We start from the raw sequence: 15587 nt of genomic DNA, 5'->3' as shown, positions 1-15587 counted from the left end.
AGGGTACCGCCATTGTGTGGTGGGATGCTAACTAAAATTTTCTAAAATGGGAGAGAATATCAAAATGTTTTTCATTGGCCTCGGTTCAACTATTCCTCGACGCCATACATTGATACTAGATATCGATAACAGTAGCTCCAAAAGTAAGATTAGACCACAAGCCAAGGTCTACTTGATTTTATTTGTAACCAAAATAGATAACTTCATCCGCCACTGATACCCTAGCTATAGCTAGTTGCAGTTACATGAGGAGGGCGCGACTGTCGTCAGGTAGGGAAAGGAGTTGCCGTACTGGAAAGACACAGGAAAGCTGGGCTCAATGGATCCGCCACCGTTGATGAGGCAGTCGTTAAAGATGAGGTGGTGAAACTTGCCTGGGTCGATGACATCATTTGAGGCGAAGTCGCCGCATGCGACGTGGACGTCATACACGGTGCAGCTGATTTAGGTGTTGGTGACCTCCATGCTCTAGGTCGGCATACCACCGGCCATGGTCAACACGTTGTTCTGCGACACCTCTAGGATATCCTTCGAGCACTCCTTCAGCTCCAATGGCTCCGCCGAGTGGGCTCCTCTGCCACTCGATGACATGGAAGATGCATTGACGTTGAGCATCTTGCAGAACTGATGTTGATTCTACTATAGCGAGGAAGATGCTGAAAGTAGCAGAGCAAAAAAGTGAGCAAAAGATGAAGAATTAGTATGCATGCGAATTTATGCTTACATATACGTACTATACTACATTTGACTACCTTCATCGAAAGCTAGGAGCAGGAGCATATGGTGACGATGACCACAGCCGCAACGCTTGAACGAACCCGAAAGCACGCCACGGCACCTGCAAATCCAAGCAGCCCGAGATCCCCATGGAAGGTGGAAGCATGGGTCTGGCCCCAGGGCCCTCCCCCATCTAAACTGGACGTGGGACCAAATTACAACGTCAACAAGCAGTCTTTACACAGATGAGTTGTCGTTTCCAGGGCCCCAAGACAGCGGGCAAAGAGGGTCATGTGGCTAACCTCGACCGGACAACATGCCCGCCGTAAGGATCCTTCCGTGGAGCACAAGCCAGATAAAATACTTGCATTTTTGTCCGATGTGGGCCTCCCAAATCCTTGTCGGAAAGAACCGGGGGAAGGATCCAGCGAACTTGGCCGCATAAGCCAAAACGGCGGAGTAGATGCCGTTGGGGTCAAACGCTAGGAGATGCAGTCTTCTTGGTCCGGGGTCAGTGATATGTCTCCGTCGTATCTATAATTTTGGATTGTTTCATGCCAATATTCTACAACTTTCATATACTTTTGACAACTTTTTATATTAATTTTGGGACTAACATGTTGATCCAGTGCCCAGTGCCAGTTCATGTTTCTTGCATGTTTTTTGTTTCGCAGAATATTCATACCAAACGAAGTCCAAACGCGATAAAAACTTACGAAGAGTTTTTTGGAATATATGTGATTTTTTGGAAAAAGAATCAACGCGAGACGATGCCCGAGGGGCCACAAGCCCTAGGGGCGCGCCCCTAGCCTCGGCGCGCCTGTAAGGCAGTTGGTGCCCTTCTTCGGCCGCAAGAAAGCTAATATCCAGATAAAATCATGTTAAAATTTTAGCCCAATCGGAGTTACAGATCTCCGGGAATTTAAAAAAAGGTGAAAGGCCAGAAAATAGGAATGCAAAAATAGAAGGAAATAGAGAGAGAGATCCAATATCGGAGGTGTTGGAAATATGCCCTAGAGGCAATAATAAATTGGTTATTATTATATTTCCTTGTTCATGATAATCGTTTATTATCCATGCTAGAATTGTATTGATAGGAAACTCAGATACATGTGTGGATACATAGACAACACCATGTCCCTAGTAAGCCTCTAGTTGACTAGCTTGATGATCAATAGATGGTTACGGTTTTCTGACCATGGACATTGGATGTCGTTGATAACGAGATCACATCATTAGTAGAATGATGTGATGGACAAGATCCAATCCTAAGCCTAGCACAAGATCATGTAGTTCGTATGCTAAAGCTTTTCTAATGTCAAGTATCATTTCCTTAGACCATGAGATTGTGCAACTCCCGGATACCGTAGGAGTGCTTTGGGTGTGCCAAACGTCACAACGTAACTGGGTGGCTATAAAGATACATTACAGGTATCTCCGAAAGTGTCTGTTGGGTTGGCACGAATCGAAACTGGGATTTGTCATTCCGTGTAAACGGAGAGGTATCTCTGGGCCCACTCGGTAGGACATCATCATAATGTGCACAATGTGATCAAGGAGTTGATCACGGGATGATGTGTTACGGAACGAGTAAAGAGACTTGCCAGTAACGAGATTGAACAAGGTATCGGGATACCGACGATCGAATCTCAGGCAAGTATCGTACCACTAGACAAAGGGAATTGTATACGGGATTGATTAAGTCCTTGACATCGTGGTTCATCCGATGAGATCATCGTGGAACATGTGGGAGCCAACATGGGTATCCAGATCCCGCTGTTGGTTATTGACCGGAGAGTTATCTCGGTCATGTCTGCATGGTTCCCGAACCCGTAGGGTCTACACACTTAAGGTTCGATGACGCTAGGGTTATAGGCAATAGATATACATGGTTACCGAATGTTGTTCGGAGTCCCGGATGAGATCCCGAACGTCACGAGGAGTTCCGGAATGGTCCGGAGGTAAAGATTTATATATGGGAAGTCTTGTTTTGGTCGCCGGAAAAGTTTCGGGTTTTATCGGTAATGTACCAGGACCACAGGGAGGGTCCCGGTGGTCCACCAAGTGGGGCCACCAGCCCCGGAGGGCTGCATGGGCCAAGTGTGGAAGGGGACCAGCCCCAGCTGGGCTGGTGCGCCCCCCCCCCACCAAGGCCCAAGGCGCAAGGGAGAGTGGAAGGGGGCAAACCCTAGGCTCAGATGGGCCTAAGGCCCACCGAGTGGTGCGCCCCCTCTCCCCCCCTTGGCCGCCCCCCTTAGATGGGATCTAGGGCTGGCCGCCACCCCTAGGGGTGGAAACCTAAGTGGGGGCGCAGCCCCTCCCCCCCCCCTATATATACTTCAGGTTTTGGGCTGCCAGAGACACGATTCAATCTCCTTCTTGGCGCAGCCCTACCCCTCTCCCTCCTCGTCTCTTGCGGTGCTTGGCGAAGCCCTGCTGGAGTACCACGCTCCTCCACCACCACCACCACGCCGTCGTGCTGCTGTTGGATGAAGTCTTCCCCAACCTCTCCTTCTCCCCTTGCTGGATCAAGGCGTAGGAGACGTCACTGGGCTGTACGTGTGTTGAACACGGAGGTGCCGTCCGTTCGGCACTAGGATCATCCGTGATTTGAATCACGACGAGTATGACTCCATCAACCCCGTTCACTTGAACACTTCCGCTTAGCGATCTACAAGGGTATGTAGATGCACTCTCCTTCCCCTCATTGCTAGATTACTCCATAGATTAATCTTGGTGATGCGTAGAAAATTTTGAATTTCTGCTACGTTACCCAACAGTGGCATCATGAGCTAGGTCTATGCGTAGTTTCTATGGACGAGTAGAACACAAAGCAGTTGTGGCCGTTGATTTTGTCAATTTACTTGCCATTACTAGTCTTATCTTGATTCGGCGGCATCGTGGGATGAAGCGGCCCGGACCGACCTTACACGTACTCTTACGTGAGACTGGTTCCACCGACTGACATGCACTAATTGCATAAGGTGGCTAGCGGGTGTCTATCTCTCCCACTTTAGTCGAATCGGATTCGATGAACAGGGTCCTTATGAAGGGTAAATAGAAATTGGCAATTCACGTTGTGGTTTTGCGTAGGTAAGAAATGTTCTTGCTAGAAACCCATAGCAGCCACGTAAAACATGCAAACAACAATTAGAGGACGTCTAACTTGTTTTTGCAGGGTATGCTATGTGATGTGATATGGCCAAAGGATGTGATGAATGATATATGTGATGTATGAGATGATCATGTTCTTGTAATAGGAATCACGACTTGCATGTCGATGAGTATGACAACCGGCAGGAGCCATCACTAGTGCAGAACCGGGCAATAGCACCGGTTTGTAAGGCCCTTTAGTGCCGGTTAGTGCCGGTTCAGGAACCAGCACTAAAGTTTCGGCACTAAAGGCCCCCCCCCCCTTTAGTACCGGTTCAGCACGAACCGGTGCTAAAGGGGAACCACGTGGCACGAGCCAGCTCCGGGGGCCGGGAGCCCTTTAGTACCGGTTGGTAACACCAACCGGTACTAAATGGTTGTGGGTTTTTGTTTTATTTTGTATTTTTCAATTAAATTTGTGTTATCAATTTAATTTAGGATTGTTTTACGTTATAATGAGTTGTAGTCGTCGTCATCATCATCATCATCATCATCATCATCGCATATTAATAAATAAATAAACTCTAGCTAGCTAAAAATCATCGTAGTCGTCTAATTACCACTATTTAATCATCATAGTCATTACCGCTAGCTATCTAATCATCATCAACGCTGACTAGCTTAAAGAGGAAACATTCACTTTGTAACAGAAGCAAAGATATCATCAAGTTCAACATAATCATCACCAACATCGAAGTTCAGGACACGGATATGAGACAAGTACTAATTAAGAGCATGAACTAGTAGCTACTGATCCTGCTACTCCCTCTCAGGTAGAATAGCATAGAACATGTATAGCTCTCCTGATTCATCATACTGGAGCATGCAGATGAATCTGTCTCCTAATCTTGGGTTGCGCTTCTCCTTACTGCCCCCTAGTACTTCTCTGCGATCGTTAACAATTTTGCTCCAATCTTTCACTATTAAGCATTCTTCGCTTTCAGAAATCCTGAATGCACTCATGTGCAATGTAGGAAATCTTGGTCGTAAGCTAACCATTGACATGCGACCTTTTGTCTCGATCCACTGAGGCACAACTGTCATCAGAAATCCCTGTTGAACAACATCGTATAGTAATTAATATACTAAGCAATGAAAGTTTAGCTTCAAAAATAATGTATGCAAAATATGCACTAATTAAGGACAAATATTTAAAATCTTACCATCTTTTGATTATAGATGTGACCGTAGTTCAATACGATCACCATTGGTCGCACATTTTGAGTACTAACATTTCTAAGTTTAGGAAAAAAATTTGTCTTGACAGAATTAAGATCCTCAAGCCATGAAACATAATGACTTATCTCCTCGCAGTTTAGTTGAGCCCCGGGGCAGTAGTAGGTCCTGTCTACCAAGCGCCGGACATGTTTGCTTGAACCGAAATAAGCTGACAATACAAATTAGTTTTCAACTATTTTTGAATAAACTCTATCAAAGACATAAACATATGCATGCATGGTTGAGAAAAACTCACCAAATGGTAGACTGGAGGCGTTTGCACATCGACCCAGATGTCTATATTACCTTCAATATCATCTTCCGGACGAATATCAAAGGTGATAACCATATCAGGCTCAAATGCATAAGCCTTGCATAGTGCTTGCCAAGTTTTGCATTCAAAATGGGTGTATGTGTCTCCATTATATAATTTGACGTTGAAAGTATACCCATGCTCCGTCTTCAAGTAAACTCTCTTTACCTCCATATCATCTATAGCACTAAAACCTATCTTATCCAAGACAAAAATTCTTGCATGGCAGGGGATGCGCTAGTAGAATAGTGAAAATTTAAAATTATAAGTTGAAGCAAATGAAGCATAAGTTTCACATTCAAATAATAAAATTGACAAAGTGACTTACTGTATCAACTTCGAATGTCTTATCCAGCTTGATGCTGAAGCGCCTACCATAAACAAGGAAATTTTGGTCGCACAGGCCGCGCTGGTCTTCACAGTGTTCGCACATAATAATAAAAAATCGTCGTCAGATGACATTTCCTATGTTCATATAGGTGAAACATTAAACACCTATATCTAGCCAAATATAAATTCATCTAACATTTGACATTAATATATCTAACTATATATTCAATTAACATTACTATATATTTAACTTTTCTATCTAATTCATCTAACATTCGACATTAATCTAACATTTATATAAACTCAAAATATATAAAAAATTAAATAAACTGAGAAACTTATTAACAAATAATATTTTAATTAGATCATCAAATCTCATATACCTAAATTTTCTTACTAAAAATAAACTAGTTATATTAATTATTCAACTAATTCTAATCTCATATACCTAAATTTTCTTACTAAAAATAAACTAGTTATATAAATTATTCAACTAGTTCTAATCTCATATACCTAAATTTTCTTACTAAAAATAAACTAGTTATATTAATTATTCAACTAGTTCTAATCTCATATTCCTAAATTTTCTTACTAAAAATAAACTAGTTATATTAATTATTCAACTAGTTCTAATCTTTAGTTCGACAATTTTTCTATCTAGCTATCTAATTCATCTAACATTCGACATTAATCTAACATTCCATCATCTAATTAACTTTTCTAAAAAACAGAAAATAAGTAAAAAAATGTGTGTGTGTGTATGTGTGTGTGTATGCATGTGTGTGTATATATACGTATATGTGTGTACGTATGTGTGTATGTGTGTGTATGCGTGTGTGTGTGGTATATGTGTGTGTGTGTGTGCGGCCCCGTACGCCGCCGCCCAGTACGTACGATGTTGGTGATGATTATGTTGAACTTGATGATATCTCTTTGCTTCTGTTACAAAGTGAATGTTTCCTCTTTAAGCTAGCCAACGTTGATGATGAATTACATAGCTAGCGGTAATGACTATGATGATTAAATAGTGGTAATTAGACGACCACGATGTTTTTTAGCTAGCTAGAGTTTATTTATTTATTAATATGCAATGATGATGATGATGACGACTACAACTCATTATAACATAAAACAATCCTAAATTAAATTGATAACACAAATTTAATTGAAAAATACAAAATAAAACAAAAATCCACAACCATTTAGTACCGGTTGGTTTTACCAACCGGTACTAAAGGGCTCCCGGCCCCCGGAGCTGGCTCGTGCCATGTGGTACCCCTTTAGCACCGGTTCGTGCTGAACCGGTACTAAAGGGGGAGAGCCTTTAGTGCCGAAATAATAGTGCCGGTTCCTAAACTGGCACTAAAGGGCCTTACGAACCGGTGCTATCGCCCGGTTTTCTACTAGTGGTAGTTTCGATCCAACGACTCACATGAGCTAGGAAGAAACACACCTTTGATCCAACGACTCGCAAGATCTAGAAAGAAACACACGATCCGTGTGATTCTTCCTGATTGGTGGGATGCACATTAGTACCCACTCTGGGCTTCGGTGAAAGTTGTACATTAGTACCCACTCCGGACTCCGAAACCCTGATACTCGGAAAGACACTACAGGAATCAGGAAATTTGCCGTCTGTGGATCACAGACGGCAAAGACCTGAATACAGACGGCAAAGAGTTTGCCGTCAGCTTGCTGACGGCAAAGTCAGACGGCAAAGAGAATGTCGGCAAAGAATTCTTTGCCGTCAGCTTTTTATCAGGCAAATGGCAAAGACTTTGCCGTCAGCCGAACTCTATCTTTGCCATCAAGCCCAATAATAGCAGACGGCAAAAACTGCATCTTTGCCGTCAGCTAGGCTGTGCCTTTGCCGTCAGCCTCGTTCACCCAAGACGGCAAATGATATTTTATTATTTATAAAAAAAGAACAACAGTTCAGGTGCGGTGGGTGTGGTCAATGTTTCTTGGTCAAAGGCGTAGGCAAAACCCACAACCAACAGTATAAGAATCAATGACTAAACAACGGATTTTACAAGATCGAACTAGTCTATTTACACAGTATATTGATCATCACTCACTTATCAATAAAAAACTACTCTATTTCAACTTCTGAAAAAAACACTCTCATTTACAATCAAAAACTGGGCAACTGGCCCTTATAGCGCAAGCGTCGCCAGGGAGGTTGAGATCCGCGCTGGCCGGAGAAGTGGAGGGCTCCGTTCCCCTGCCATGGTCGCAGCTCGGCCAAAGACGAGGAGGTCGAGGGCGAGCGCAGAGGAGGGCAGGGCCCGCAGCAGGAAGGAGGTAGATCCAGTGGCCGCCCGGCACTGCTCGCCCGCCGCCGCCCAGCTGCGCACGCCGCTGCCCTCTCCCATGCCGGATACAAGTCGCGCTCGCCCGCGCCCGCACGCCGCAGCCCTCGCCCTCGCTGGCCCGCGTCGGCCGCCCGCACCCTCACCCGCGCCGGCTGCCAACCGCGCTCGCCTGCCGCTGCACTCGACGCCGCCCAGCGCTGGCCCGCGCCGCTCGCCCGTCCCCGCCTGCACTGGCCGGCCAGCCGCCTGCACCCTCACCCGCGCCGGCTACCATCCGCGCTCGCCTGCCACTGCACTCACCGCCGTCCAGCGCTGGCCCGCGCCGCTCGCCCATCCTCGCCCGCACTGGCCGCCCAGCCGCCGCCCTTGCCCGCACCGGTCGCCATCCGCATGGGTAGCTGGTGGTGGCATGTGCGTGTGTTGCGTGGTGCGTGCTTGAGAGGATAAGGCGTGGGCGGGTGTGGACGTGAGTGCGTGAGTGAGGATAAGGGAGAGAGAGAACGTGGTGGGGACAGCGTTAGTGAGAGATCAAGGAGAGGCAGTGCTAGCGGTCGGCTACGATCGTGCCACCTCATCGATCCGTGGGATCGATCCACGAGATGTGCTTTCTCTTTGTCGTCTGCATTATTTTTTACAGACAGCAAAGAGCATTTTGCCGTCTGCTAAAAAAATACAGATGGCAAAGAGGTCACTTTGCCGTCCGCGCAAAAAATACAGACGGCAAAGATTCCTTTGCCGTCTGTATTTTTTGCGCAGACGGCAAAGTGACCTCTTTGCCGTCTGTATTTTTTCCGTAGACGGCAAATATTTTTTTGACGTCTGTATTTCTTTGCCGTCTGTTGATGACGGCAAAGCCTTTCTTTGCGGTTTGCTTGACGAAAAGCTGACAGCAAATTAGCTGTTTCCTGTAGTGAGTTTGTCCAGTTTGTACACGAAGTGCGTCCAGTTTTTATATAGTTTTTTCTTTTCTGCATTACTTATTTTCTTCTATTTATTTTTGAGTAGTTTTTTATATAGTTTTTTCTTTTCTACATTATTTATTTTCTTCTATTTATTTTTGAATAATTTTTTTTGTATAGTTTTTTTATTTTCTGCATTATTTATTTTCTTCTGGAAATTGAATGCTGCATACTGAACAATTAGGTAAATGACCGAAAAACAACAAATGATGTCAGAACATATTGGAAATTGATGACGTCGCTTTAAATGCTGCATACTGAACACAAAAGAAGTCCGGAGTTTAAATAAGTTATTAAAAATAAAAAAAGGTGCAATGCTGGTTAATTTGCTTCAAGCCATTTGGAATAGTGTAGACTGCACTGCACATAGCTCAGTGCAATCTATGCTGCAGTGCAGTCTACACTATTCCGAATGGCTTGAAGCTAATCAACATATAGGTGAGCATTGCAACTCTTCGTCATTGTCTGTGCACTCACGGCTTATAAACCGCTCATACTGCCTCTCTTTTGGCGAAGATCACAAGATAGTTTGGTTAAATTGCATTACTTGTAAGTCCAGTTAACATGGATGCTTATGATGCAAGAGCAACAGCAAAAGTGAAAATTTGGCACAAATAGGTAGTTGTGTAACTAAAATAGGTAGGAGGAGAAATAGCTCTTATGTCACAAAAAAGAAGTTGTATCAAACCTTTTATGTCGGATTTAGAACAAACCAATCGATATCACCATCATACAGCCCTACCGTGGCTCGTGATGCATATATATGCATATCAAATGCACGATTGGGCGTATGATGGCGAATCCAAATGATTTGTATTCGGTCGATGAACTGGTAGATGTATGCAGTCGATAAACTGGTAGATGTATGTAGTCGATGAACTGAAAGACTTATGCAGGGAAGGCGAGAGGTGGGCTATATATAGGGTCGTCTCGCTCACAAAGTGATTGTGGTAGTTTCGATCCAACGACTCACAAGAGCTAGGAAGAAACACACCCTTGATTCAATGACTCGCAAGAGCTAGAAAGAAACACACGATCCGTGTGAGTCTTCCTGATTGGTGGGATGCACATTAGTATCGGTTCGTGGCACGAACCGGTGCTAAAGATTGGCAACGAATCGGTACTAATGGTAGCAGCCCGGCTATCCGTTGGAATCGGCACTAATGGTCACATTCGTGCCGGCTCAAATTCAAACCGGCACTAATGTGCTTCACATTTGACCGTTTTTCTACTAGTGGGTTCTGCTATATCTAACTACAAGGTCCTTTTGAATATGATATATCTCCAACCTTCATCTTTATATTTTGGTATTGTCACTAGATTTGTGAAAGATATGATGTACAAACTAGAAAATTGTTTTGCTAGACTTTCATTAGACTAACAATCTGCCTAGAATTGGGTTAGCTCCATTGGCAACTACTCTGTCAATGTAACTCTAAAAATTGTGGTTCACATTCATCAAAACCTATGAAAAGTGTAATCCTCTAGTCTTTTTTTATTGGATAGAAATTGTTTTTGAAGAAATTTCTTAGTCAGTAGAGTTTGCCAAACTTGAGTTTTTCCCAAGGCACTTACACAAAAAGAAGTCCGGAGTTTTAAATGCTGCATACTGAACACAAAAGAAGTCCGGAGTTTAAATAAGTTATTAAAAATAAAAAAGAGGTGCAATGCTGGTTAATTTGCTTCAAGCCATTCGGAATAGTGTAGACTGCACTGCACATAGCTCAGTGCAATCTATGCTGCAGTGCAATCTACACTATTCCGAATGGCTTGAAGCTAATCAACACATGTAGGTGAGCATTGCAACTCTTTGTCATTGTCTGTGCACTCACGGCTTATAAACCGCTCATAATGCCTCTCTCTTGGCGAGGTGGGACTAAAAACAGCTTGCCGTAACCTCATTAGTACCGGTTCGTGGTACGAACCGGCACTAAATGGTGATGGTGGGGCCATAGCCTCACCGCAGGCTGACACAGCCTCTTTAGTACCGGTTCGTGGCATGAACCGGTACTAAAGGTTCGCCACGAACTGGTACTATTGATCGCCGCCACGAACCGGCACTAATGTACACATTAGTGCCGGCTCTAATTCAAACCGGCACTAATGTGCTTCACGTTTGACCCTTTTTCTACTAGTGCATAGGAGTTGTCTTAATTTATTTATGACCTGCGTGTCAACATAAACATCATGTAATTACTTTACTTTATTGCTAACCGTTAGCTATAGTAGTAGAAGTAATAGTTGGCGAGACAACTTCATGAAGACACGATGATGGAGATCATGGTGTCATGCCGGTGACGATGATGATCATGGAGCCCCGAAGATGGAGATCAAACGGAGCAATATGATATTGGCCATATCATGTCACTATTTGATTGCATGTGATGTTTATCATATTTATACATCTTATTTGCTTAGAATGACGGTAGTAAATAAGATGATCCCTCATTAAAATTTCAAGAAAGTGTTTCCCCTAACTATGCACCGTTGCGAAAGTTCGTCGTTTCGAAGCACCACGTGATGATCGGGTGTGATAGATTCTAACATTCACATACAACGGGTGTAAGACAGATTTACACACGCGAAACACTTAGGTTGACTTGACGAGCCTAGCATGTACAGTCATGGCCTCGGAACACAAGAGACCGAAAGGTCGAGCATGAGTCGTATGGTAGATACGATCAACATGAAGATGTTCACCGATGATGACTAGTCCGTCTCACGTGATGATCGGAAACGACCTAGTTGACTCGGATCATGTAATCACTTAGATGACTAGAGGGATGTCTATCTAAGTGGGAGTTCATAAGATGAACTTAATTATCCTGAACATAGTCAAAAGGTCTTCGCAAATTATGTCGTAGCTCGCACTTCAGTTCTACTGTTTAGATATGTTCCTAGAGAAAATTTAGTTGAAAGTTGATAGCAGCAATTATGCGGACTAGGTCCGTAAACTGAGGATTGTCCTCATTGCTTGATACAAGGCTTATGTCCTTAATGCACCGCTTAGTGTGCTGAACCTCGAACGTTGTCTGTGGATGTTGCGAACATCTGACATACACATTTTGATAACTACATGATAGTTCAGTTAAACGGTTTAGAGTTGAGGCACCGAAGACGTTTTGAAATGTCGCGAAACATATGAGATGTTTCGAGGGCTGAAATTGGGATTTCAGGCTCGTGCCCACGTCAAGAGGTATAAGACCTCCGACGATTTTCTTACCCTGCAAACTAAGGGAGGAAAGCTCAATTGTTGAGCTTGTGCTCAGATTGTCTGAGTACAACAATCATTTGAATCGAGTGGGAGTTGATCTTCCAGATGATATAGTGATGTTTCTCCGAAGTCATTACCACCAAGCTGCTAGAGCTTCGTGATGAACTATAATATATCAGGGACATATATGATAATACTTGAGATATTCGCGATGTTTGACACCACAAAAGTAGAAATCACGAAGGAGCATCAATTGTTGATGGTTGGTGAAACCACTAGTTTCAAGAAGGGCAAGGGCAAGAAGGGATACTTCATGAAACGGCAAATCAGCTGCTGCTCTAGTGAAGAAACCCAAGGTTGAACCCAAACCCGAGACTAAGTGCTTCTGTAATAAAGGGAACAGCCACTGGAGCAGAATTACCCTAGATACTTGGTAGATGAGAAGGCTGGCAAGGTCGATAGAAGTATATTGGATATACATTGTGTTAATGTGTACTTACTAGTACTCCTAGTAGCACCATGGTATTAGATACCGGTCCGGTTGCTAAATGTTAGTAAACTCGAAATAAAAGGCTGCGGAGTAAACGGAGACTAGCTAAAGGTGAGCTGGCGATATGTGTTGGAAGTTTTTCCCAAGCTTGATGTGATCAAGCATCGCACGCTCCCTCTACCATCGAGATTGGTGTTTGCATTGAGCATAGACATGATTGGATTATGTCTATCGCAATACGGTTATTCATTTAAGGAGAATAATGGTTACTCTGTTTATTTGAATAATACCTTCAATGGTCTTGCACCTAAAATGAATGGTTTATTGAATCTCGATCGTAGTGATACACATGTTCATGCCAAAAGATATAAGATAGTAATTATAGTACCACCTACTTGTGGCACTGCCACGTAAGTCATATCGGTATAAAACGCATGAAGAAGCTCCATGTTGATGGATCTTTGGGCTCACTCGTTTTTGAAAAGTTTGAGACATGTGAACCATGTCTATTGGTGTATATGCATGAAGAAAATCCATGCAAATGGACCGTTTGGACTCACTTGATTTTGAATCACTTGAGACATGCAAATCATACCACATGGGCAAGATGACTGAAAGCCTCGTTTTCAGTAAAATGGAACTAGAAAGCAACTTGTTGGAAGAAATACATTTTGATGTGTACAGTCCAATGAGTGCTGAGGCGTGTAGTGGATATCGTTATGTTCTTACTTCACAGATGATTTGAGTAGATGTTGAGTATATTTACTTGATGAATCACGAGTCTGAATTATTGAAAGGTTCAAGTAATTTCAGGGTGAAGTTGAAAGATTGTCGTGACAAGAGGATAGGATATCTATGATATGATCATAGAGACGAATATCTGAATTACGAGTTTGGCACAGAATTAAGACATTGTGGAAATTGTTTCACAACTAATACAACCTGGAACACCATAGTGTGATGGTGTGTCCGAACATCATAACTGCAGCCTATTGGATATGATGCATACCATGATGTCTCTTATCGAATTACCACGATAGGTTATGGGTTAGGCATTAGAGACAACCACATTCACTTTAAATAGGGCACCACGTAATTCCGATGAGATGACACCGTATGAACTATGGTTTAGAGAAACCTAAGCTGTCATTTCTTAAAAGTTTGGGGCTGCGACGCTTATGTGAAAAAGTTTCAGGCTGATAAGCTCGAACCAAAGCGGATAAATGCATCTTCATAGGACACCCAAAACAGTTGGGTATACCTCCTGTCTCAGATCCGAAAGCAATAAGGGATTGTTTCTAGAATCGGGTCCTTTCTCGAGGAAAAGTTTCTCTCGAAAGAATTGAGTGGGAGGATGGTGGAGACTGGATGAGGTTATTGAACCATCTCTTCAACTAGTGTGTGGCAGGGCACTGGGAGTTGTTCCTGTGGCACCTACACCAATTGAAGTGGAAGCTTATGATAGTGATCATGAAACTTCAGATCAAGTCACTACCAAACCTCATGGGATGACAAGGATGCGTACTACTTCAGAGTGGTACGTAATCCTGTCTTGGAAGTCATGTTGCTAGACAACAATGAACCTACGAGCTATGGAGAAGCGATGGTGGGCCTGGATTCCAAAATGGCTCGAGGCCATATAATCCGAGAGAGGATCCATATATGAAAACAAAGTGTAGACTTTGGAAGAACTACTTGATGGTCGTAAGGCTGTTAGGTACATATGGATTTTAAAAGGAAGACGGACAATGATGGTAAGTATCACAATTAAGAAAGCTCGACTTGTCGTTAAGATGTTTTCCGACAAGTTCAAGGAGTTGACTATGATGAGACTTTCTCACTCGTAGCGATGCTAAGAGTCTGTTAGAATTATATTAGCGATTACTGCATTATTTATGAAATCTTGCAGATAGAATGTCAAAACATTGTTTCCTCGATGATTTTCTTGAGGAAAGGTTGTATGTGATACAACCGGAAGGTTTTGTCAATCCTGAAAGATGCTAATAAGTATGCAAAGCTCCGGCAATCCTTCTAAGGACCGGAGTAAGCATCTCGGAGTTGGAACGTATGCTTTGATGAGATGATCAAAGATTTTGGGTGTATACAAAGTTTATGAGAAACTTGTATTTCCAAAGAAGTGAGTGGGAGCACTATAGAATTTCTGTTGAATATATGTTGTTGACATATTGTTGATCAGAAATGACATAGAATTTCTGGAAAGCATATAGGGTTGTTTGGAAAGTGTTTTTCAATGGAAAGCCTGGATTGAGCTACTTGAACATTGAGCATCAAGATCTATAAGGATAGATCAAAACGCTTAATGGTACTTTCAAATGAGCACATACCTTGACATGATCTTGAAGGTGTTCAAGATGGATCAGTCAAAGAAGGAGTTCTTACCTGAGTTGTAAGGTATGAAGTTAAGACTTAAAGCTCGACCACGGCAGAAGAAAGAGGAAGGACGAAGGTCGTCCCCTATGCTTTTGTCATAGGCTCTATACGGTATGCCATGCTGAGTACCGCACTTGATGTGTGCCTTGCCACATATCTGGCAAGAGGGTACAAAGGTAATCTAGGAGTAGATCACCAGATAGCGGTCTAAATTATCCTTAGAGGAATAAGGATATGTTTCTCGGTTATGGAGGTGATAAAGAGTTCGATGTAAAGAGTTACGTCGATGCAAGCTTAACACCTATCCGGATAGCTCTGAGTAGAGATACCGAATATTTATAATGGAGCAACAATTTAGAATAGCTCCAAGTGGAACAGTTATTTGAAATGGCTCCAAATGTAGCGTAGTAGTTGCATCTACAAGATGACATAAAAATTTGTGAAGTACATACGGATCTGAATGTTGCAGACCCGTTGACTAAAACCT

The 15587-nt window shown here is 43.1% G+C and overlaps 1 pseudogene; it reads right to left on the bottom strand.

Moving 5' to 3' along the window:
• Nucleotides 1-231: 231 nt before the first annotated feature.
• Nucleotides 232-1087, bottom strand: LOC123129323 (TPD1 protein homolog 1B-like; annotated as a pseudogene).
• Between the last annotated feature and the right edge of the window lie 14500 nt (nucleotides 1088-15587).

The sequence above is a fragment of the Triticum aestivum genome, chromosome 6A (assembly GCF_018294505.1).
Source record: "Triticum aestivum cultivar Chinese Spring chromosome 6A, IWGSC CS RefSeq v2.1, whole genome shotgun sequence".
Classification (NCBI taxonomy): domain Eukaryota; kingdom Viridiplantae; phylum Streptophyta; class Magnoliopsida; order Poales; family Poaceae; genus Triticum; species Triticum aestivum.
Note: the sequence above shows the minus strand (reverse complement) of the source record. Positions and strands in the feature narration are given on the sequence as shown.